The following is a 22,331-nucleotide window of genomic DNA, read 5'->3' as shown; positions in this document are numbered from 1 at the left end:
ATGTCACTGGCCACATTTGTCCCCCATCAGTGTGGGTAGCTCACTACTCTGACCAGGGGGGCTGAGGCGTCCGTCCTTGAGACACTGTGATAGAGACACCCACCCCCCTCGCTGCTGATACCCTGTTCAGGCCCTCACTGCATCAGTGTCAGGAGCCCTGCAGGCAGGAAGCTAAAAAGGATGGCAGCCCTTTCCTTCCTTCAAAGAGGAGAGCAGCCCAGGCCAGGAGGAGCTGCTGACAGGAATTTGACCCCCGGACTGATGACATTATGCAGAGGAAAACTGTGAATTACCTTCCAGAAGGCCTAATCTTGTCACCTTTCATTGATGATGTATCTAAATTTATCAGCCAAGGGAAATAAGGTGATTGAGAGGTGCAAACGCAGACTTACTGGCAGTTTTTTAAAGACTGCTATTTGCAGTTGATGCTCTGCCACTCCATTGTTCTTTTATTTTCTCTGCATAAAAACAGAGTGTAGAAATCCTGTGTGCAGGCACAGCATGAGGAGTGAGTGATTCTATCTGATGCACTGCAAGCTGAGCGGCCCTCCCTCTGGGCAGTTCAGCCTTGCCTGACTAGGAAGAGAGGGAAGAGCTTGTGTGCGCTAGCGTGCGTGAGTGCGTGCGCGTGTGTGCGTGTCGGGAGGGGAGACATTGTTCCTTGACGTCACCGCTCAGCCCAGCCTGCCGCTGCTCTCAAACACGTCTTTGTTATTCCGAGGCTTCCACCGGAGACCGGCCATCCGCAAAACACGGAGACCCGCCTGCAGAGCTGCTGGAGCGGGTAGGAGGTTGAAAAAGGTTCACGGTTACACAAAAAACACACGCACATAAGCAACCACACATGCACAGGCACAAAGTAAAGGGAAGTTCCGAATATAATGTGAAACTTTAAGTTTCTTTTTTAATGGCTCAGCCGTTAATGACACTGAATAGTGAACAAAATATTCTTCTTCTTATTATTATTATTGTTATTATTAGCCTATTATTGTTTTTATTTTATTTGATTGCTATATTGTTGTTGTTAATAAATTATTAGATAATTTCTATCATAATTAGTATATTGTTGTAGTTATTTTATGATGACAATATCAATACGATTATAGTAGTTATGATAATGATGATGATAATAATAATAGTTATTATTATTAATAATAATATTGTCATGGTAAAGAATTTATATTCGTAATTCTTATTATTGTGTTGTTGTAATAGTAATACTAATAATTTTCATAATAATAGTTAAAAGTAAAAGTAATTTAATAGTGTTTTACTGTTTTGTTATTGTAGCTGTTATAGGAAACTATAGGAAACATACCTTATTTAATATATATATATAGCTTATTGTGATTTGAATAGTTTAAAGCTTAGCTTAACTTTTAAGAAAAATCTCTTTTAATAATTTATAATTTTATTTCTTAAACTCAATATTCAAATATTTTGATAACTGGTCAAATTACGTGAATCCACTGTGAACAAAAAAAGCAAATTAAGACTCTTAATCACCATATTGTCTGTATTGGCCTCTTGTCTACTAAATGTTAAAATTATCATCTTTATTATAAATAAATACAGTTTACTTTAAGGATGGATATATGATATAATGTATGTTTGCGTCGTTGTTTTGTAATTTATATAGTTTTAACTTGTTTATTTTCTAATTTATTTATTTATTTATTCATGTATTCATTTGTACTTACATTATATTACTGCCGCTAATTTCCAACAGGAAGTGCTCCGTAGTTTTAATTAATGTCTTAGAAAACAATTCCATGTCTTTAATTGTTGAATTAAACAAAAACAGTCTAGTTGCAGACGGCTATTTTATATATGAACACTGCTGTAATTATACACAAGCAGACAATAGCTGGAGCTGTGAACTGCACTCCGCTCCAGTGTGAAACGTGCTGTTAACAGCCCATTAGCGTGTACTTACACCTTTACACTCAAGTGTCCTTCCGCGGGAATCTAGGTCGCGTTTTCGCAGCGACCGCCAAGCACGGCTCTCTCTGGTAACTGAATAGCCAGTGTAATCTGACACTTCAACTTGCCGTGCTCTACGGTAGTTGATTCAGTCAGTCACTCACACCGTCTCCGGGGCTCTCGCGTCGTCTTTGTGAAGTGCAGAGAGCGAGACAGAGGAGCGACGTAAACACGAGGTTTGAAGGAACAATACGCGGATTCGCCACTGACTCCGAGCTCAAAGTAAGTTTCGCGCCTGCTTATTTTTTGTTGCAAAGCGGGGTTTGAATGCGTGTGTGGCTTGCTCAAGACGGGGGTTTGCCTCCCGCTGGACACAGACTACCTGCTAACAATAGGGTGACCTCCTGGAAACCTTTAACAGCCGCGGATGAACTCGTGTCAGAGGGGGCAGATTCTGGCTGTGTGAGCGGTTACGGAGCGCCTTTACGCGGCGTTATTACCAGACTTGTGTGTATCCCATGTTTCTGCCCTTTGTGGACGAGTTGAGCTGGAGCGAAACAGCCAAAGTCAATGTGTCTGCATGGTTATTTCTAGATAGGTGCATGCGTTATGTGAAGACAGGAATGTGCTCGTAGACAGTGATTGCAGGTCTGTGTGTTTCTCTCTGTGTGAAGTCTCGGTCGATCAGCTGATGGCTTGGTTGATGCCTAACTGAGAATGTATGTCACTTAGCTAACAGTCAGCGGTGCGACTGGGCTTGTTGCTATTATAAGCTACCTGTTGTAATGCAATTAGCAGGCATGTCCATATGTTACTCTGATATGTCAGTGTTATTCAACACCATGCAATGCAGCTTCAGTGACATTTGCCACCTTGAGGTGCACTGATAACACTGATTGGATCCTCTCTGGGATCACCCAGAGATCAGTCGCCTCTAATGTGAGGTCATTGGACCCTTTAGGGCTCCTTAAGGGCACTGTATGGGCTCTGGTGTAAACAGAGAATGGGTCAAGAATAAGAGAAGCTCAAAAGTGTTTCTTGTATTTATTTACATGCATTGAAACCCTCATTGCTCACCTTAATGGCAGTGCAAATATGCATCCGAATGCCGATTGGAGACCTGCAGCAGTGGCACATTTTCCAAGCCCCTCTGCAGCCAAGTGTGATGAGCTGCTCGACTCAGCACAGCCCTATATGCCTTGAGTCTGGCGGACCCTCCCCGTAAAAATTCCTCCCATCTGGATGTGAGGCCAGTTGGGGCAGAGCGCAGCAGAGGGGGCTCCCGACAGGAGGTGGAGGAGAAGGAGGAGACTGCTGCTCTTTCATTACGGTGCACCCAGTTAAAGGACAGCTAACTTTGGCAGAGGGTGAAAAAGGGGCCTTTGCCCTTGTTAGTAAGGCACTCAAGTTAAAGGGAGAGTGATGAAAAGCAGAGTTCTGCAGTTTTAAAGCCAAAAATATTCACTTATGTTTGATCCAAAACCAATTTCACTGATCCTGTAAGAACAAGTGATTTTGTTGCCACCATAAGCACTAAATCAATCATCCTTACACACATAAAACAGCCACTTTCCCCTAGAAATCTCACCCTGTGTTAACAAAATTGAGACATTATGAGTCAGTATGTATTGCAGGAGTATTGCAGAGGATTGCAGGTGTTCATGTTATTGTGTCCGCTCCCTGTATCTCAGTCTGGAGAGTGCGTGTAGAGTGTAAACAGATTTAGGATGGGTGCACCCTCCAGTGTCTCCTTGCTCGGTAATTTAAATTGGTGATGTAATGAAATTGTTTCCGCAGCAACACTTGTCAGCGGCTCCACATTAATTAGTGCTGTTGGACTTTTTTCTCCTTCTTCTTCTGATGAACTGAAGCAGCGTTAAGTCATCTCAGCAAGGCATGAAAGGAAGGCACGCTTGTTCAGAGTGGGTTACCTGATAAATTGTGAAAGAAAGAGGGCAAGGAATTAAAGCCATCTGCAACTGTTTGAAACTTGGAAGTGTGTGTTTTTGTGTGCGTATGTTTGTGTATGTGTGAGTTTTCTTTCCTTCTGTTGTCCCTCCTGGGGCCTCTCTGCAACCAGCCAGCCAGCCAGCCAGCCAGCCAGGCTGTGAGACGAGACAGAAGAGTGTCTGATTCACTAAACAGGCTAAAGGCTCCACTCACTTTGAAATCAAATTTGGCTTTTATTTTCAAATGCTCACTGAGACTGGACTGTCTGGGCCTCCATGCTATAATGTGAGGGAGATGATGCCGGAAATATGTTGGGAAATCTAAAACAGAGACAGAAAGGCAGCACATGCACTGGCAGTGGTGGAGAAGTGCAGCTAAACATGAGGAAGCGTGTTTATATACTACAATATGTTTGTTCCCTAAAGCAAACAAGGAGACAGAATGGAGAAATTACACTCTACACAGAAGAGCCAAAGAGATGGATGCTAATATTTCATCAATCAATATTTCAATTATTTGGTAGCTGAAGTAGATGTTGGCTGATATGAATGAAGCAGCAATTTAATGCTCAATCATGAAGTAAACAGCATAAAGAGTTTTTAGCTGGTTATGAAACCGACTTACATTAATACAGAAGCCTCTTTATGATGTAATCCAGACCATCAGCTATAAGGTTGACGATTTTTGTTGTGTAATTTTGATGCATTTTTTTTTTCAGTGTTTACATTTTTTAGTTATATTTCTGTGCTTTTTATGCCTTTATTTAGAGTGGAGCAGAGAGTGGGGCAGAGACACCCAGGAAAGGAGCCACATGCTGCCAGTGTGCATGGGGAGCAACCTAACCATTAGGCCATCTGCGCCCTAGTGTTATAATTTACATAGCAAAGTTTGGATACATTTTTGCAAGGGAAACCTGCACATGTATGCACAGGACATGATCTGCAAAAAGAAAACAGGGGCTGCCAAAATCTCTCAACAGAGAGGTTTTCTACAGTTGCTTTTATAAAAGGCAATAAACAGAATGAAAACATTTTTCATACTCTAATACTTAAAGCTCCTGTCAGGAACTTTTCATTTGTGTCAATTTTGGCACCCCCTGTGGACAAAGCTGTACCTCTTATCTGATTTTGTCTTGACCACCTGAAGTAGCATTCATAAAAACACACTGCACCCCTCTTTATTTAAACAGTAAAATGTATCACTATACCCATGAAGTAGTGAACTGCTTATACTGTTTAGCATCATTAGTAAAACAGCATGCATTTTACTTTGGTAAAGGGTGTAGGGGTACATTATTTTAGCTCAATATGCTGCACTTACCACGAAAAATGGAGGCTTCACTAAACAAGCTCAATGGCAGAGAAACTAAGTAGGGAAGCTTTGTACAGAAACAAGCACCGTTGTATCAGCAAAAATGTGACACAGACATTTATCAGCAGCCAGTTTCTTTAGATGTTGATTTAGGCTAAGTACAAGATAATTTGTCAGTCAGGAGAATTCACCTGTTGGACAAACTCTGATCTGTTTACATGGTCAAATATGAAAGAAAATGCTGTTACAGAGGGAGTGAAAGGTGATGAAAGAAATCAGTTTCATATCAGTATCATTAGCCAAGTTGTTACTTTAACCCTTTGACACCCGAGCTTTTGTTTGGCATGCATTTTTACTATCCCACACTTATTTGGGATAAGTAGGACCTGGTAAATTGAAACATCAGCCTTATCTTAGAACAGGAATTTCTTGGATATTTTCCTTCCCAAAATCTACACAAATTCCCTAAAATTTCATAAGAAAATACCTAAAATTCCTATGAAAACTTAAGTATCCCATAAAAATACCCCACAATTTCCTCAAACAGTTCCCATATGTTTCAGTAAAAATGTATCATAAATTGTAAGTATCCCAATAAAAAATACACAAAAACAGAATATAAATGCCTCAAGCAAAGTTGCCAATTTTCAAAGCAATTTCCCCCTAAAATTTCTTAGCAAATTCCTAAAAATGTACAAATACATTCCCCACAGTTCTCCAAAAATGAAGGAAACATCCAACAAATGCTCTGATATTTCCATGAAAACTTCCCAGAATCCCTGCAGGATCAAATGGCTTAAATCACAACATGTTCTAAAGAATGTCCACATGATTTTATACATGAGTAATACTGTGAAAAACAAAATCTCATATTATTTCACCCCTTATTGAGAATCTTTGCTGTGGCATTAATCAAGTAAAGGCTTTTTCTTCTAATCACTCTGTCTGGGACCTCTCCTGAGTCAGAAGTGTAAGGCATAAAAGCATATGATGACAAAAATACTCAGTCTTATCAATACTGTGCTTGTTTGCTTCTGTAGGTCATAAACAGGCATCAGTGCTAATGTCAGCATGCTTTAATACCAGCTAAAAACTCATAACAGGAGCTTTAAATGACTTTGTAGTACAGTATAAACATTTGTTTGTCTTTCAGTCTCTTTGTTCAGTCATTTTTCAAGGGATCTAAAGGTCCTGTCCAAGCAACTAGAATGGAGGAAAAGGAATGTTTGTGTTGCTGTTAAAGCTCCTGTGATTTTCAGTTTGTGGCCATTTTGGCATCCCTTGCATAAACTGCAACCCCTCATTTCTTTTCACATATTTGGGAAATGTTTCAAATAGAAAAACTAAACTAAACTTTCTTTATCAGTCACATTTATGGCTCATCTTTACGCTGCATGATTAGTTTCTGCATGGTGCTTTAACTCACTGACACCTACCCTCTGGCAGCAGTTTTAAGAGTTGAAAATAACTACACCTGAATAAGTAATCTTAAAGCTGGTGGTTTTGTTTGTCTTTGTAGGTCACTTAGAGGCAGAAGTATTAATTTCAGCCTGTTTCGTAACAGGTACAAAAACTCCTCACAGGAGCTTTAATGACGCACCACAGGACTTTGTGGATGCAGTCGACCACCCATGTGATATTTTAAGGCTGCTGAATCACAAGTTTAGCTACAGGCAATTGGGTTATTCTTAATGTTGAATCCCGAGCCAAAGTGGCTGATCAAACATTTAATAAACGTACTTGTAAAATCAGATCTCTCATAACTTTTACCAGCACCTCATTATTACCATTTTATTCATTTAATATAGAAAACTTTGCAGTGAGTAAGATTATAAATTCAGGTGTCCGTTACAAACACCTGCAGCTCCAAGCCCTGTGTTATGATTCATAAAAGGAGAAAGATAAGTGCACCTCACACTCTCTCTGTTTGTGAAGCAACGGGTGAATACAGTTAGTAAGTACAGGAAAAAGAACAATTACACGTGTCTGAGTAATTAGCTTTTCGTTACTCGGCAATTTAACAAGTTAAACAGTCTTTACTGCTGTTTACTGAGTGCCGGCACAGCTGCAGCCTGCCAAGTGCTTAAAACCTGGCGAACGCTAATCAATGTTTTGACAGCCTGACATTTCATCTAGCTGTTCACGTTGGGTTGAGGACCGCCGTGAAATACTTGCTGCCTGTTCACTTGACACGGATTCTTGTAGTCTGGTGTCTCGCCGTCAGCCCGAACCAACCCACCCACCCACCCTCGCGTCCTGAGCAGAAGTCAGCCTTTGTCTGTGTCTCTCCTTCTCTTCTGTTCTGTCTCACTTGTGGTTCATCTTGGCAGCGCTCATGCTTTGTTTCTATGTGCCTATTTTAGTCTTTAATAGGGAAAGTTGTGTTGCCTCAGAGCGTTTTAAAGAGTAATTTTGAAAATAAGGTCTGAGGGGAAGCTTCAGCTTTAAGTGAGGAGTTTGAGTTGAGGTTGTGCCCTCGTGTCAGACGCTTAACTACTTCCTAAACGTTGTTGTAATTCCACCAGTAAGCCTGCCGTCAAGCCCTCCTCAAGTTAAAAGCAGGTAAGTGAGAAAGTTAAGTATCCAGCTGGTGTAACTTCTCCTGCTGGCCAATTCTGATGACATCATTTTGGTACAGAGAGCCAAAGTGGACCAACATTATGCGCTGGGTTAAGAAAACCTCAATGGCACATTCCTGTCAGTGCTGCAGACTTAATGCTGTGGCTCTGCCTGTGGCTGAGACATGGTCGGGTTAAACCTCTTAGATGACTGAAGGAGTCATTCAGCCCATGAGCAAGGCATATTCAACCTTTCAGCTGCAGCAAACAGGATTGTTTGGTGTCCAGCTGTAGAAAACTGTGACTCTGCTGAGCTGTTTTCAGGTTAGTAAAATAGGCCAGGCAAGAAAGGATCACAATCAGGAAAAAAAGCCCTCATAATGCATGACTTTCATCAGCTGTCTTGTCAAGAAGCCCCCCACAAAACAAAACAGAAAGTAGACATGCACTAAGAATTTGGGCCGATGCTGATGTTTAAAATGTCAATTTATCTGATGCTGATGTTTTCTTTGTCTGTCTTATTACTACGTTTTTTTGAAAAATTGATTCATAAACACAGATGAACTGTGGCTACTGATATCTGTTCTTGCAGCATCCTTTTCCAATGGCTGGTGTTTGTCAGCAGGTTTTAAACTGGCCGACACTGATGTTAAACCAACACATCAGTGCTAGGGATAGCTGAAATTGTCAGCATGATATCGATATTGGCAGATATTACCTTAAAAAGTGGATTATTGGTATCGGCAGATAGCGAAATTTCTGCCAATGTTTACAACCAGTATTTTGGCTGTAAAAGTCCACCTATATCAGCTTGTACATTGGTCACAAACAAATAAATGAGTGGAGTTTTTGGTCACTTTCACATCTGATAATCCAGGTGACTTAAGATTTCTGCTTTTGCTTTGGATTTACTCTGAGCAGACAGCAAGGTGGCGAGCTGTCCAGCATGTTGTTCTTTGCATGACAAATCAGTACCGAAGAAGGTGAGCCAATATCAGAGCAAGCAACTACGATATGTTGCCCTGGTTACCCAGAAGCCGAGTGAGGTGCTGACATGTATTTCAGTGTGATAAATTACATATATCTGTAAGTCATTACGTTTGATGCCACTTACTGTCACAAGTTGGTCCACTTTGCTTTCACACCACAAATGAACTGCACCAGGGTTTATTTAGGAGTGAACCAAGACCCCCGTTTTTAAACAGGGCCCAGTTCACTTGTTTGGTCTTTACCAGAGTTTGAATGAGCGTTTACCACCCCAAACAAACCAGACTATCCAGGGAAGATGGACCAGAGGATATTTAAAGCAGACCAAACAGCTCTGTTGTGGATGTGACTTTAAACTGGAGTCTGGACCAACAAACCTAGATCAGCTGAAATAATTTCCTTTATTTATCTTTATTCCTTACATTTCAAAGTGTGTTTTAAGGACTGAAATTTTAGGCTTGCAACCTCAGTATCAATATCAGTATCAGCCAAAAGTATATAGTAAAGATCAGCATATCTAAAATCAGCAAAAATTCAATTTTGTGCATCCCTAATCCATGCATCCTTAAAAATCTGCCAAGCCTAGGTCTAATATGCAGAATGACCAGAAGGAGGAGCCTTCCATAATATTTTCTGTTTCTGGGTTAATATCATGAGAACATTCAGTACATTTGTACAAAATACAAACTTTCTGGCTAGTATTTGTATCTCCTTGTAAAACTGAATGTAATTTGTAGGTATTAACAGTGAGATCAGTTGCAACTGTCTGTACTGCAGTCAGCTTTAAGGGAGAAATTGAGACATTTTGACTTGAAGTGTAAAGTTGACACAGGAAACTGCAGATTTAATCAGGATTTAACTGATAAGTTTGTGTGAATCATGCATAATATTAGCAAACCATGGCTGACAGGTGGGTTTATGTAAAAACAGAATCTTAAGTAATTCCTGATTGAACTGTTTCAATATTAACTGTTTTTGGGGTTTATTAACAGCTGTTGGTATTTAAAGACAAATGATACCATAAAAGAATTTATTCATGTTCTGGTGCTGGATGGGGAGGCTTTGGGGTGCCTGATGTGGCCCTGGGGCCGCCAGTTGATTATTGCTGGGCTAGGCGGATGAAAAATTAAGTAAATGTGGAGGTACAAAAAACTGCAACTTTTGGAATATCCACTTGAGAAAATTTGTTAGAGCTCATCTGTTATGGTTTTAAAAATGATAGTGCACAGTTAGGGCCATGATCCGTATGACTGTGACTCTGTGGAATGAGTGAAATGAGACTTTAAGGTGCAGTGGTGGACGTGACTGTGGCTGCAGGGAGATTCTGCAGATGACTGACAAAGTGTGCTGAAAAGGGACAATGGATCATAAGATTAATCGTTATAAAAAGAAAACTGATGCACTAAGTGTGGACCTTAATCACAATTAATGCAATTACTCTTGACAGCCCTAAAATAAATCCAATATTTTATAAGATGGTTGTTTTAGTGGTATAATTAAGTCAAATATTTACAAAACTTTTGTTTCAAGAGTCATCATTTCAAACTCCAGTTCCCCAAAACATCCGGGAGTCACAGTCCATTAAGTGCTGTTTTTCTGGGACAAGAGAGTGAACCAGAGTGCAGAGCGAGGAGAGAGTGAAGAGAGAAGTTGCCGTCCCGCCCCTGTCACCGTCTCATGCATGTTTGATTTGATGTTTCTTTGAGAAACGAGTGCAAGGGATGTCACAATGGTCCATGTCCTGTTCCCATCCGCCAAAAGGCTGGGGCCCTTGAATCATAAATGACACCCGGCCTCAACCAGGAACAATATGAGAGTGTGCGCCCGCACAGGAGGAACAAAATGTTCCCTCCAACCATCCATCCATCCATTCGCCCACCGCTGCTGCCTGCACTCAAGACTTCTCACCATCGCAAGCAATTACCCTCACTTTTTTCCTCTTTTTTTCTTTTCTGCTGATGAAATCCTCACAGAGAGCCTGTCTCAGCCGTGTCTGTGTTGTTGTTGAAGCGGAGAGAGAGAAAGGGTTAGCGATCGAGAGGAAAAAGAGATAGTATGTGTCTGAGTGAGTGGCGTTGGCGTGTGTCTGTTTGGCTTGTAAATCCTGTTTAAGCTAAACAAACTCATTGTCCTCATCCTCCAACTGTGTGCTTTCCCCCCCTCCCTCCCTCCTTTCTCCTCATCTCTCTCTCTCTTTTTCTCTTTTGAGTTGTAAGTACAGTCACTAATTAGTCCCCTCTCCCTCTTCATGCTGGGTCAGTGGGTTTACGGTTTCAGCACTGATCTGCTGTGTTTGCCTTGTCTCTCCTGATACCAGAGCGACGCCTGCGAGCCAGCGACTGCTGCTGCTGCGGCCTCCTCCAAAAAGGGTCTTCACACCTCGCACGGTGTCCCACATGGGTTCATTTGCCAGACAGACACTCAGGACTGTGCTGGAGCTCGCTCTCATGCTGCTTGAGTTCATGCCAGGTGCTAAGTCCTGCAAAGAACTGTGCCCGCTGGGTCAGCTCAGAAAGTTGAAACCGGTTTTGTTTTCATGCAACAGTGCTACATCGAAGGGAGGATGGCAGACGACAGCAAATATTTTCTGAAAGCTTACATGCTACATGCTGTGTTTATATTATCAATTGTGCTATAAACAGCCCAGTCTAGTCTCCGAGTGCACGGCAGTGTTGATTTTCTGGTGGAGGTTGCGTGGGAGACGGAGAGTGATGGCAGAGTTTCTCTGAAGGCGGTCGAATTGTCTCCAACAGGGCCTCCAGGGATACATACTTCCTTGTTTTCTGACAAAGTAAATTAATGAGGACGATACTAATGCAAAGGGACAGTGCTTACTCTTCGTGGTTATGCAGAGAAGAGGGAGTCTAGCAGTATCTCCCCTCATAAAACAAATTCTTACACTTGTAGAAAGTTGTGAAAAAGCTGAAATGTGTTCAATAAAGAAGAGAAACTTCTTTGCTAAGACGTGCACTGCATGCAAATGAAATATTATGTACCTGTAAGGAGTCAGTGTAGGCAGAGGTAAGGTTGTACACTAGATTGATTTTTCACTTGTGCTTTTGCTCTGTTAATGAAGCCCGTTGAGGTTGTTACGAAGAACCCCTCAAATCATATTGGCATACAGTCTTGAGCTCCACTAAGGCTGTTTTCTAACCCGCTTTCCAGCATTGCTCAGCTACAGAATAAAAAGTCTATTACTGCGTGCAGTGTGTTTGCCCGCTCCGTGCCCTCCCCTCCGTTTTGACACTGGCAGTTGAGCCAGGCGCTTTCCCAGGGTTCTAAGGACTGACATCCCTTTCATTTTCCCGCCTGGGCGGCTCAGATAAAGGGGCATATTTTAAACCTCTGTGTGGATACACCAACTGTAAAGAGAGACGGGCTGGTGGGCTAGGGCCGAGCCGCAGCATTAACTTCACAGGGAGAGAGAAGGTCTGGCTGTGAAGAAGGGCGAAAGTCTGCTTTATTAAAAAGTGATCTCAGCGATTTTGAAATAAAGTATAAAGGACTTTAACTGGGTGCAGACCTGACTTTGCAAATATCACAAATATTACCTGCAGATAACCAATCTCTCTCCTTTATCAGGGGCACCATTTTTACTCCTGACCTCCCTCTGTTACACATACGTCCTCTCAGCGAAGAAAAGCCACGATGGAAGCTGTCGTTTATCAAATCAGTAATGAGAGCGGGCTAATCGTGTGTATTCCAGAGACGGCAATGATACACTGCCTGGCGCTTGCCAGGGATCAGCCTCTCAACAATGTTTATCATTGTCTCCCTGGGCCCTTTAATTATCTAGCAAACATTATTGACATAACAGCAAGGGTGCATGTGTTCATGATTTTAAAGGAGCCTGGGTTACTATTATAAGATCTTTGTGCTGGCAGAAATCACAGCCAAGAGATTGTTTTTGTTTCAAGTTCTTGAGCTTGTATTTGCTGTTATTTGCAACACATAAACAACTTTACTTTTATAGTAATGACTGACAGCTTGGTGTTTCAGGGGTAAGTTCAATCCTCTACACAATGTGTGTTTAAATAAGGCTTAAAGGCAACAAATTGTTTGAGTTTACCAGTGTTTTTTCAGCAACAGCGGCTAGCTTTAACAGGAAGCTCCCCATATCCAAACAGTGTACATAAACGATTCCAGTTTTTAAAATTTGTTCAGGAAAGTCAATAAAGACAAATTCAGAACAAAGCTTTACATGTCAAAAGAAAGAAAAATAATTGCATAGAAAGACAGTAAATGCTGCTGTTTTGTGGCCATGCTAGCAGTTTTTCAATACTTTTTCAGTCTGTTAGCCAAAACAATTAGCAGATCATGGCTAGTGGAACAGCTAATAAGCTCCACGTGTAGAGTGGTGCAGGAATGAGTCCTAGAACGTGGAAGTGAGTTAGTATTTTAACACTTCCAGTTCCCTCGTCTGAAAGTCTGAGGGGTTTATCACTGAGTTTTTAGTTAAATGCCTGAATTAGGGCCTGTGGTGAACACAAGCTCAAGAGTGTTTGACATTTTATCCTACAACATAAAATCAATCTGAAACGTGCCCAACCTTTCAGTCGTGTATCTTTTCATATCATAATAAAGGCGGTTGCTAAAGGAGAGCAAATAAAGACTACAGCGTTTGTCGGGAAGGTTATACGTCATCACCTGAAGCACGGCGACTAAGCCTTCCGCTCACTTGTATCCGTGGATGATGACATTAAATTCAGTTGACAGTGTTGTAGTTCAATATAGCATGACATTAGCTTTTTACTTTCACCAGTTATATTAACGAACCAGATATGATGCTTATATTATCAATTTATGAAGATAATCGCTATAATCAAAAGGTGTAAGTTTCACAAACCTTTATTGGACACAGATCGTATTTTCAGCAATGACCCAAAAACCCACTGAAAAATCCCATAGACTCGCCACTGAGTGAACCCATGCGACGCTAACTTTCGGGTATTGCCAGCAAAATTACGTCACAACTGCACCACTCTATTAACATCCAGTTAAAAAGAAGGAAAGAACAACTAGTATGACTTTAAAGGACCTGTTCAACCTAAAGCTTTGGATATGCTAACGCTAGCATGTTTATATTACAAAACTAATATAGCTAACAAGGTTTAATATGCGAAATTAAGATGACTAGGTAAACACGATAGCTGTACAAAATCTAAAGTGTACAGTGTGCCCTTACTTTCATTAATATACTTTATTACAGTATACAACACAGCACTATACAACCCTAAATCATAGTGAGGTAGCATTGTCCCAAATCTTGCTCTGCTGTTTTGCATTTACAGAAAGTGACAACAGTTTAACTGCCTCTTTTGTCTTCTTCTACTTCTTTTTTTGACAGCAGTTTGCAAACAGATGACTATTTTCAACTAATATGAAGGTCTATCATTTTATTTTAGCATTATTCCTTCCAGGTCTCACCTAGAAGTGTTTAAACAGTAGATGTGATTGAGAGATGTGAACAGTGAAAAAGCAGAATGAATCAAAAGGTAGCAGTAAAAGTGCAGTGTGGAGTTTCATTGGTTTAATCATTCTGTTGTTGAGAACGTGGATTGGATTTGACTTAAAGTGCTCTGTAAACATCCAACCTTTGTTTTCTAGTCAACATTGTACGATTCTGATCGTTCTTTTTTTGTATAAAATGCTCAAAAAGTAGTATTAATCTTTCTCAATTCAGGTCTTAAAAAGTCTTAAATTTGACTTTTAAAAAAGTGTAGGAACCCTGTAAATTAAATCCTGCTTCTATGAACACAGGTATATACCAGTGCAAATATACTCACCTGCAGCATGCCATGGCTTTTGCACAGAGAGAGTGAGAGGAAGGGGAAACAGAGGATCACTTCATCCTGAGGTAACTCTGCTCACCTGTAAGACGTGTAAACAACACTTCAGCTTAAAATCAGTTTTAACATCCCTGCACTCAATGTTGTTTTTCTTTTAGAGTCAAAGCATTTTGTTAAAGGATTAATTGAAGCGCCTGCAGAAGTGTATGTGGGCAGTACCTGCTTAATGGGGTTTATAAACACCTAGTGGTATACCGTAACATTGCAAAGCAGATGGATACGCCCAGTTCCGTGTTTCTCACTGGCGAATCCATCTTGCAAAGCTCCCGTCTGAACCTTTTGGGCCTGTTTTATAAAGTGACAGGACCAATCAGCGTCGAGGGGCAGTACCTTCGGGCACGTCGAAGTCCTGACGTAAGCAAGCCGCAACAAGAGGCCGGTGCAATTATGGTGGAAGACATTTGCGTGGATGCTGCTAAAGCGCCAGTTTTATCAGAACTTGACGACATTTCTTCGTTAAGAGAAGAACAAAAAAACAGCATTGAGTTGTTTTCTTTCCAAAAACAACAAAAGTGCACTGACATGTCTACAGTCGCCATGGTTCACGTTATATAGTTCTCTGTAGTGTTAACTCCTTCGGTAGGGGCACAGCTTAGGAGCGACAGACAGAGCGTTCATCCAATCACCCTTCGAGTGTTTTTTCAAAGGCTCTGCCCTTCCCCAAACACTGTCTATGAGTGGTTTTCTAGATAGACGTGTTAGGTATACCGTATACACCAGTAAAATTTGGAGAAGGTCTGATGGTATTTAAAAATGGATACCACCTAATGGCTGACACCCATGCAAGGTGTTATCAGACAAGCATTGATGGATTAATCATCTGTGTATTTTGCTGTTAATGTCGAAGCTCGGGTCTGTAATGACTTCTGCCATGGCGCTTGAATACTCTACTCTTAGGATCTAAACAAGCATAGTGCACATTTAGGCTCTTTCAGGTTAAACCAGCATATAAAAGCTTCTGAGGCAATAAGTAATGCTGTCAACTGAGTGCTGTCACCCTGCTACATAAATTGGCTCTATTTTGACTTTTTTCTGCATGTTTTTTAAACTTGATATTTTTCAAATGGTCTGAATCTAAATTAGCATTTTATCAATAGTAAGATTTTATGCTAGGAGCATCATTTTGTCAAAGTTACATGCCAACTTCTCTTTTGTAAACATCCCAAATTAGCTTTCTCATTGACGTTCCATCAGTCAATTTTCCAGTAATTTATCCTGTAGAAAGAGTCGATGGAAATTGTTAAGAGCTCCTGGGTGTCTGCTCCTTTCCAAGCAACTACCCATTACTTCAGATTACATGCATTAGCAGCATCTAATACAGCTATTACACATCTCAGCCATATTGCTTTCACAGCCATCCTGTAACCTTTGCCTGGCTGCCCAGTGGGAGCCCATTGCAAGCTGAATGGCATGTGTTGACATTGTTAAGGATACACGTGAGGACATCACACGTTACATGTCTGACTCATATATTTGGACGAGAGAGTGCACGTTTGTGAGTCGGGTTAAGTTGCCATCCCATAGCAGAAACATCTTAAGGTGTTGCTCGATGTCCTGTAAATGAAAAGTGGAGGTCAATGAAGGCTGCAGCAGCAAAAACAGCAGGCATACAAAGAGCTGGGAAATATAGATTAGGGGCAAAGCGTATGTTTCCTACCCCCACACATTTACAGACCCATCCTTTCCTCCATGTCATGTCTGTGTAAGCACGTCTCTCCGGATATCAAATCAACATGATTGTATAACAAGAGAGGAGGTGTGTCTCATTGATGGGTGCATGAAATCACCTTTGCTTTGCTGTGAGTGTGTGTGCATGCTGCCGTGAAATGTGTGTGAGGAAGAGGGAGAGAGGGACGGTGGGTGGGGGTGGAAGCAGCAGCAGCGGTGGCTTGGGGTGAGGTCCTGCCCTGATTTTCTCTGGAATTCCTTTGTTTTTGGAAGCCAGAAAGGGGGAAACTGAATCTGTGTAGCCCGAGGGGTCTCCGCTCCTTGAGATACTCCGCGCTCACACAATCACGCACACGTAGACACACATCTCTCCGTCAGTTCTGATGGTTTTAGGGGTGGCTCTGTTTTCAAAGCTTGGAACAGTCAAGGTGTTTTTCACCTTCCAGGAAAGAAAAAAGACAAAAGGAGACTGCACCAGGCAGCGCATCTCCGGCCTGGAGGGAGTGATGCTGCTCAAATGTAAATTTGCTCCACACTCAGAGCTAGTGAGATTAAATCCTGTTACTTAGGACACAAAAAATACCTTTGGATGAGTAAAGAATAGAGCACAACAGCAGAAAGAGCACTCTCCTACTTTCATTTAAAAAGTGTGGTAACTATTGCCTAATGTTTTCCATTTTTAACGACGCTCCTCTGCAGATTAATACATGTTTTAATGGCGTTTTGTGGCCACTTGAAGGGCCAAGCCTGCTGCAGAAATGTCGTCAGCTGCTCCTGCAAGCTGAAAATTTCCCCTCACATTCATGCCTCATTAAATCTGATAAACCTTGGGTAATGGTGTTAGAATTGTACAAAGGTATCTCCATTTACGCCGTGCCACAAGTTTTCCGTGACCAGATCCTTATCTGTGGGGCTGTCGCTTTAAGTAAGTAACTTCCACAAAGCCCTGCTTTTCCCTCTCGTTTGAAGGGGGCTCGTGTTGAGCGAGAGGGAGGGAGGGGGGCTGAAAAGGCTTGTTGCCTACCTCCATTGAGCCAGCTTCATTCTTTGCTGTCCCCTGGAAGAGGCGGGGGGGGGGGGTTAAAGGAGGGGAGATGGCAGCAGAAAAGGGGAACAGGAGAAGGGCTAGAAGGTCTGGTCACGTGAGCAGTAACAGTGTTCGTGCTGGTCCCTTTCAGGCTGTCACAGTAAATCTGTTTGACTTGTCACTTTGTAAATCATTACGGAGGCTAAAAGCCTCTCTATTGGATTGTGGTGGAAGAGGGGAGGCAGCAGGTTTCCTTTGTGCCTTCTTGACGATGATGATAATCAAGTTTGTTTCTGGCCATCCTGCTGTGAGGCTATAATTAGCTCCTTTTGCTCTTCTTCTTCTCTGCTTTTTTTGCATGTTGCGCCTCAAAGTGAAAGCAGAGTGGAGGAGTCATTGTGAGGAGGTCATGTGTTGATGGGTTTTATGTGGAGGTATCAGTGGATTTTAGATGCTGTTATTTAGTTTCAGTAACACAGCTTATGTACTTTCCTGTGATGTGCAATTAAAAAGCAAGCTTTTAAGCATTTTCAGTCCATATGCCCTGTTTTTTTTATCAGATAGGATAGCAGAAGAGGGTACAGGAAATATGGACAGAGAGTGGAGGGGAAACATGCACCAAACAGCACCTGCATCAAGATTTGAACCTGAAGACTGTAGCCTCTGAAAATGAGAGCCTGCGCTTCTAACAGAGCTAAACCATTGCATTTTATTTTGATATCTAATTCAAATGAAACTATTTTCCCTAAAGACAAACTGTGTCAACACCCTTTTTAATCTAATAAGAGGCTTTTCATTCTGTTATTCTCTCTCTGATATTTTTATTGCAACAGTATGATCCTTCTCAAGCACAAAGATTAACTAAATAGTTATCCAGTGCCATCAGCAATTTGGAGATATAAAAGTGCATTACAGTGAAATTGATATTAGTTTTTGATGTATACACCCTTTTTAAAGAAACTTCTCTCCAATACTGCTGACTAGAAATGTTCTAATACCATTTCTTCCTTCCTAATGTCAATTTTGATACCTTGATCTGATGGCAAAAACCCCTTAAATATGAGTGTGAGCCAAATATATACAGTATGTAATATTGGTGGGAAAACCCTTATTGCTTGAGCTCTGCTGGCTTTGACTACTTTAACAATCTCTGTCTACTCAGCAGATATACAGTACTGCTTAGAACTTTTAGGCATGTTTGGGCCAAAAACTGAGGCTAAAGTAAAGTGTAGTTGGGCGAGTAAGATACTCGAGGGCACCATCCAGCAGGAACGAGGACTGACACAACCCCAGTTGTGCTGTGGATGTCCTTGCATATTATCAGGGGCTTCTGTTGAAAAAATAAAGTTCACATCTTTAGGGAGGAGTAAGGGGAGGATGTGGAGAGGTAGCACAGCCTCGGGTACTGCCTGGGCGAGTAGTAGGGTTGCCATGTGCCCCTGGTCGTGTTGTGGATGTCCCAAAACCACTGGCAGTATCTGGGCATAATACCAGGGGTGAAAAGACCCAGACAAAAAGTATGCTGTCAAGCTTGACCTTGGCCTCTGAGCGATCCACATCTGTGTAGGCCAGGCCCAACTCTGTACCCCCTCACCTTCAACCCTGGGTTGTGGCAGATTGGGCCCTGTGAGAGCCCTCTTAATGTCTTAAACATATGCACGTGACTACCTGCAAAGGGAAGTGGAGCTATGGTTATAGTTCAGTAAGTAAATTGAAGTGGTCTACTCTTCATGCCCCAGTATGCAAGCACTGGGAGAGAATTAATTTACCTGAGAAGAGTGTCACCTCTGCCTAGGTAGGTAGAAATATGAACCCTTTTAGTGTAGATACTAGACACTCTTCCTGTTGACCTTGCTATCAAGTTAGCAGATGGCAAACTTTGAGCATCATTGGTATCCTGATATTGTCTTGATACCTTGACCTGATATTGGCCAAAACCCTACAATGCAAGTGTGAGCCCAAACACAATGGGGAAAAAAAACATGATTGCTGATACTTTACGAGCTTTGAGTGCTGTATCACTGTCTGCCCATACCACACTCAGTACATTTACATGAATAATAGTTTTAAGTTGAACTTATTTTAAGAATATTTTACTATAATGGATGAATATACCACTTTTAATCATTTGGATTTCTCTTTGGGTTTTGTTTTTTGGAAAGCAACCCCCAGCCCTTTTCAGTGTCTCATGAACCCAACATGGGAATCACTGGCACATCCAAAGGTAAAACATAGACAACGGTGCAGCTCTGTACGTGTTCTACGCTTTACTTTTGACATACAGTCATGTGCATACATTTCAACAATGTAGGGCTCTACAGATTGATCACAATTCCAGATATACTAAAACCCTGTACTGGAGGGAGTTGGGGTGGGGGGCAGCCAAGGCCAAGCTGGATGGAGCAACTTGGGGTTCAAGACCCCCTTGGGGGTTTGCAAGACACCGTGCCTTCCAAAAAAATAAATGTATTTTAAATGATCTCAAATTGTGTATTTGACCCATTTTTTCAATGCATAAAATTACTTAATTTTAGTTGGGGTCCCTAGTCTATGACACTCTTATTTTGGGGGTTGAGAGCTAAAAAGTTGAGAACCTCTTTGGGCCATGCGTACTCGCTATATCCATCCCTTACTCTGCCCTAAAGGTTCTGACTTCATTTTTTCAACAGATAATTTTTCCATGCCCCGGTCATATGCAAGAACATCCAGAGTATGACCAATGTTGTGTCAATCCTCCTTACCAACTGATGGTGCCCTTTAGGCGGCTTACTGGCCACAGCTGCGCCTTACTTCAGCCTCAGTTTTTTGGTCCAAACATGCCTTTAAGTTCTGCACAGTACTGTACATACTACACCTGTAGCGTATAGTGATAGCTAAAGGCAGACATTAACGCCACTTCTGCTCTGCTAAGTATTCATGCTGTTTGACTTCCAGGTGAAAGCTAAGTATGGAAGCTGTGGAGCATGCACAGAAAAACCTGGGCATTTTGGGCTAGATTGGGATGTATACAAGAGTACAAAGATCCACATCCACATTTTGTTGCAGATTTTTATTAACATGTTTAGTCCAGTTTTAGTCTAACTTTAGCAGTAAATTGACTTTTTTCATTGCAACACTTGGCTGTATTGGCTTAACCCCACCCTGTTATTTAGTGCAAGTTAGGTCTGAGGTCAGTATGGGTGACACTTACAGCTTAAAGTATATCTTTACTTGTAGTGTGACTTTCTGATCAAATTGGTTGCAGTCTGACAGAAATATAACAGTTGCCCCCTCCTCCTATGTTATTTCTTCCTTTCCTCTCCTTTCCTTTAACTTGGCATCCATCTTTCTCCTGTTTTCTCCCCCTTTTTGCTCTCTCCTCCCCCCACCTCTCGTCTTTGGTGTGTGTGCCAACAGCACTCATGCCTGGAACAGAGCGCCCGGGCAGACATCTGTCGCACTGTGTCCCTGATCTGATCTGCGTCTCGAAGCATCGGGGTCACGAAGAGTAGCAGTCGCCGGTCCAGACGCTGTGGGAGACAATCTGTGTTTTTCGCTCTTTTTGCCTCTTTTTCATTAAAATTCTCATTGCACCCAGCCGAACCCACACCAGGGTGTTTAAGCTGTTTGTCGTCTCTGTAAAGTGGAGCGTCTGCCGTGTGGTCTATGTTGCAGCACTGGGCTGGCGCTGTCCCGCGCCTCCCTGATAAAGCTCTTTCTTAGACTCACAGGTGCAGAGAGCAGAGGAAAATGTGGCTTTATCAGGCTGTTTGTCAGCCACAGTGATGTGCAGATGATCTGAAAGGAGGATTTTTCAACAGTTAAACCGGATCTTTGTGCCCGGGGCAGCGCCATTAATGACAAAACCAATGACAGAATGAAGAAAAGGGTGTTAATTGTGGCTGCTCACTGGAGTTAGACAGAGTTTAAGACTGACATACACGCCGTCTGCCAACTTTGATACTTCACATACCATCTTGAGAGATTAATGCCTGTGTATTGATCTTGCTCAGTGTTTTGACATTTATTGGCGGTAGCATTTTATTTAAACAGGTGACAAGACTGGTTAACACTCAGCAACGATGTCAAAAAGAAGTGAAATGTTGAAGAGAGACTGTCATAAAGGATAACAACAGCACTTTTTGCATGCTTAAGCTGATAAACCTCAAATAATTTTGGTTGTGTTATACATTTACATACATTTTCTGACATTTACAGATTGATTTCCTGCCTTCTAGGCACCTTATTTCACTGAAATATGAAATATAACTTGCAAAATTTGATTGACATTACTAATCCATGACAGTACATAGACTATTTAGTTGCCCTTAAGTCATGTTATCTGAACTCAGTGATAAAGTTGACAGCAGAGAGTAAAAATCTCCTCCTGCTGGGATATTTGAAGATGCTAAAACTTTCAAGATTTCACAGAAATCTTTTATAAAGCAAGAAACAACTAAATTCACATGCTCCTCCTCACATCCCTGTTTACTCGCTGGCTTTTCTGATTTGATTTTCTGACAACACGTCTTGTCAGAGCTCTGTTTTTCAGTGTTCGACTGTCAGCTCTCAGATGTTGCCGAGTTTTGAAATTGGTCCCTGTTTGCAACTAAAATACCACACAATTTTTAGAGCAACTTTGATAAAAGGCCACAGAGGTCACAGCTGCTCTGTGATTAAGTGTCGGGCTTGAACAAGTTTTAAAGTTGATTGTCAAGACACAAAGACTCATCTGAAAGACAGGAGAAAGAAAAGCCAAAAAGAAGCTCAAATAAACTTTGTGAGCTGTGATAAATAATTAGTAGTAGGCTGTATCATTCAGCTATGAGGCTCAACATGCAAAAACACAAGCTTTGTTTTTTTTCCATTGTGTTTGCCATTGCTTTTCTGTACGACATTTCGTCCCTGTTAGCTGTTTCTGTCAGCAATGTCTGGTTGTTTTATTGTGTTAAAGTGGCTACTAGGAATGGAACTGCAGGACATGGCACATTTAGCCAGGTAGGTTATTAACCCAGATCTCTTGGTAGTTAGTGGTCAACCCAATTCTTAACAATTTCTGTCATGATAACTGATAAATTG

General features: G+C 41.6%; 1 protein-coding gene across 3 annotated transcripts in view; it reads left to right on the top strand.

Moving 5' to 3' along the window:
• The first annotated feature begins 2,071 nt into the window (after positions 1-2,071).
• The window catches only part of zmiz1a (zinc finger, MIZ-type containing 1a), a 191,783-nt gene continuing 171,523 nt past the window's right edge, over positions 2,072-22,331 (top strand). For all 3 annotated transcript variants that reach the window (XM_041789655.1, XM_041789656.1, XM_041789652.1), the window contains exon 1: positions 2,072-2,205. The gene's annotated coding sequence lies outside the window, so the exon portion shown is untranslated. The remainder of the gene's footprint in view (positions 2,206-22,331) is intronic.

The sequence above is a fragment of the Cheilinus undulatus genome, linkage group 6 (assembly GCF_018320785.1).
Source record: "Cheilinus undulatus linkage group 6, ASM1832078v1, whole genome shotgun sequence".
NCBI classification, from domain to species: domain Eukaryota; kingdom Metazoa; phylum Chordata; class Actinopteri; order Labriformes; family Labridae; genus Cheilinus; species Cheilinus undulatus.
The sequence above is the reverse complement of the archived record's forward strand: the minus strand, read 5'-3'. Positions and strand labels throughout refer to the sequence as shown.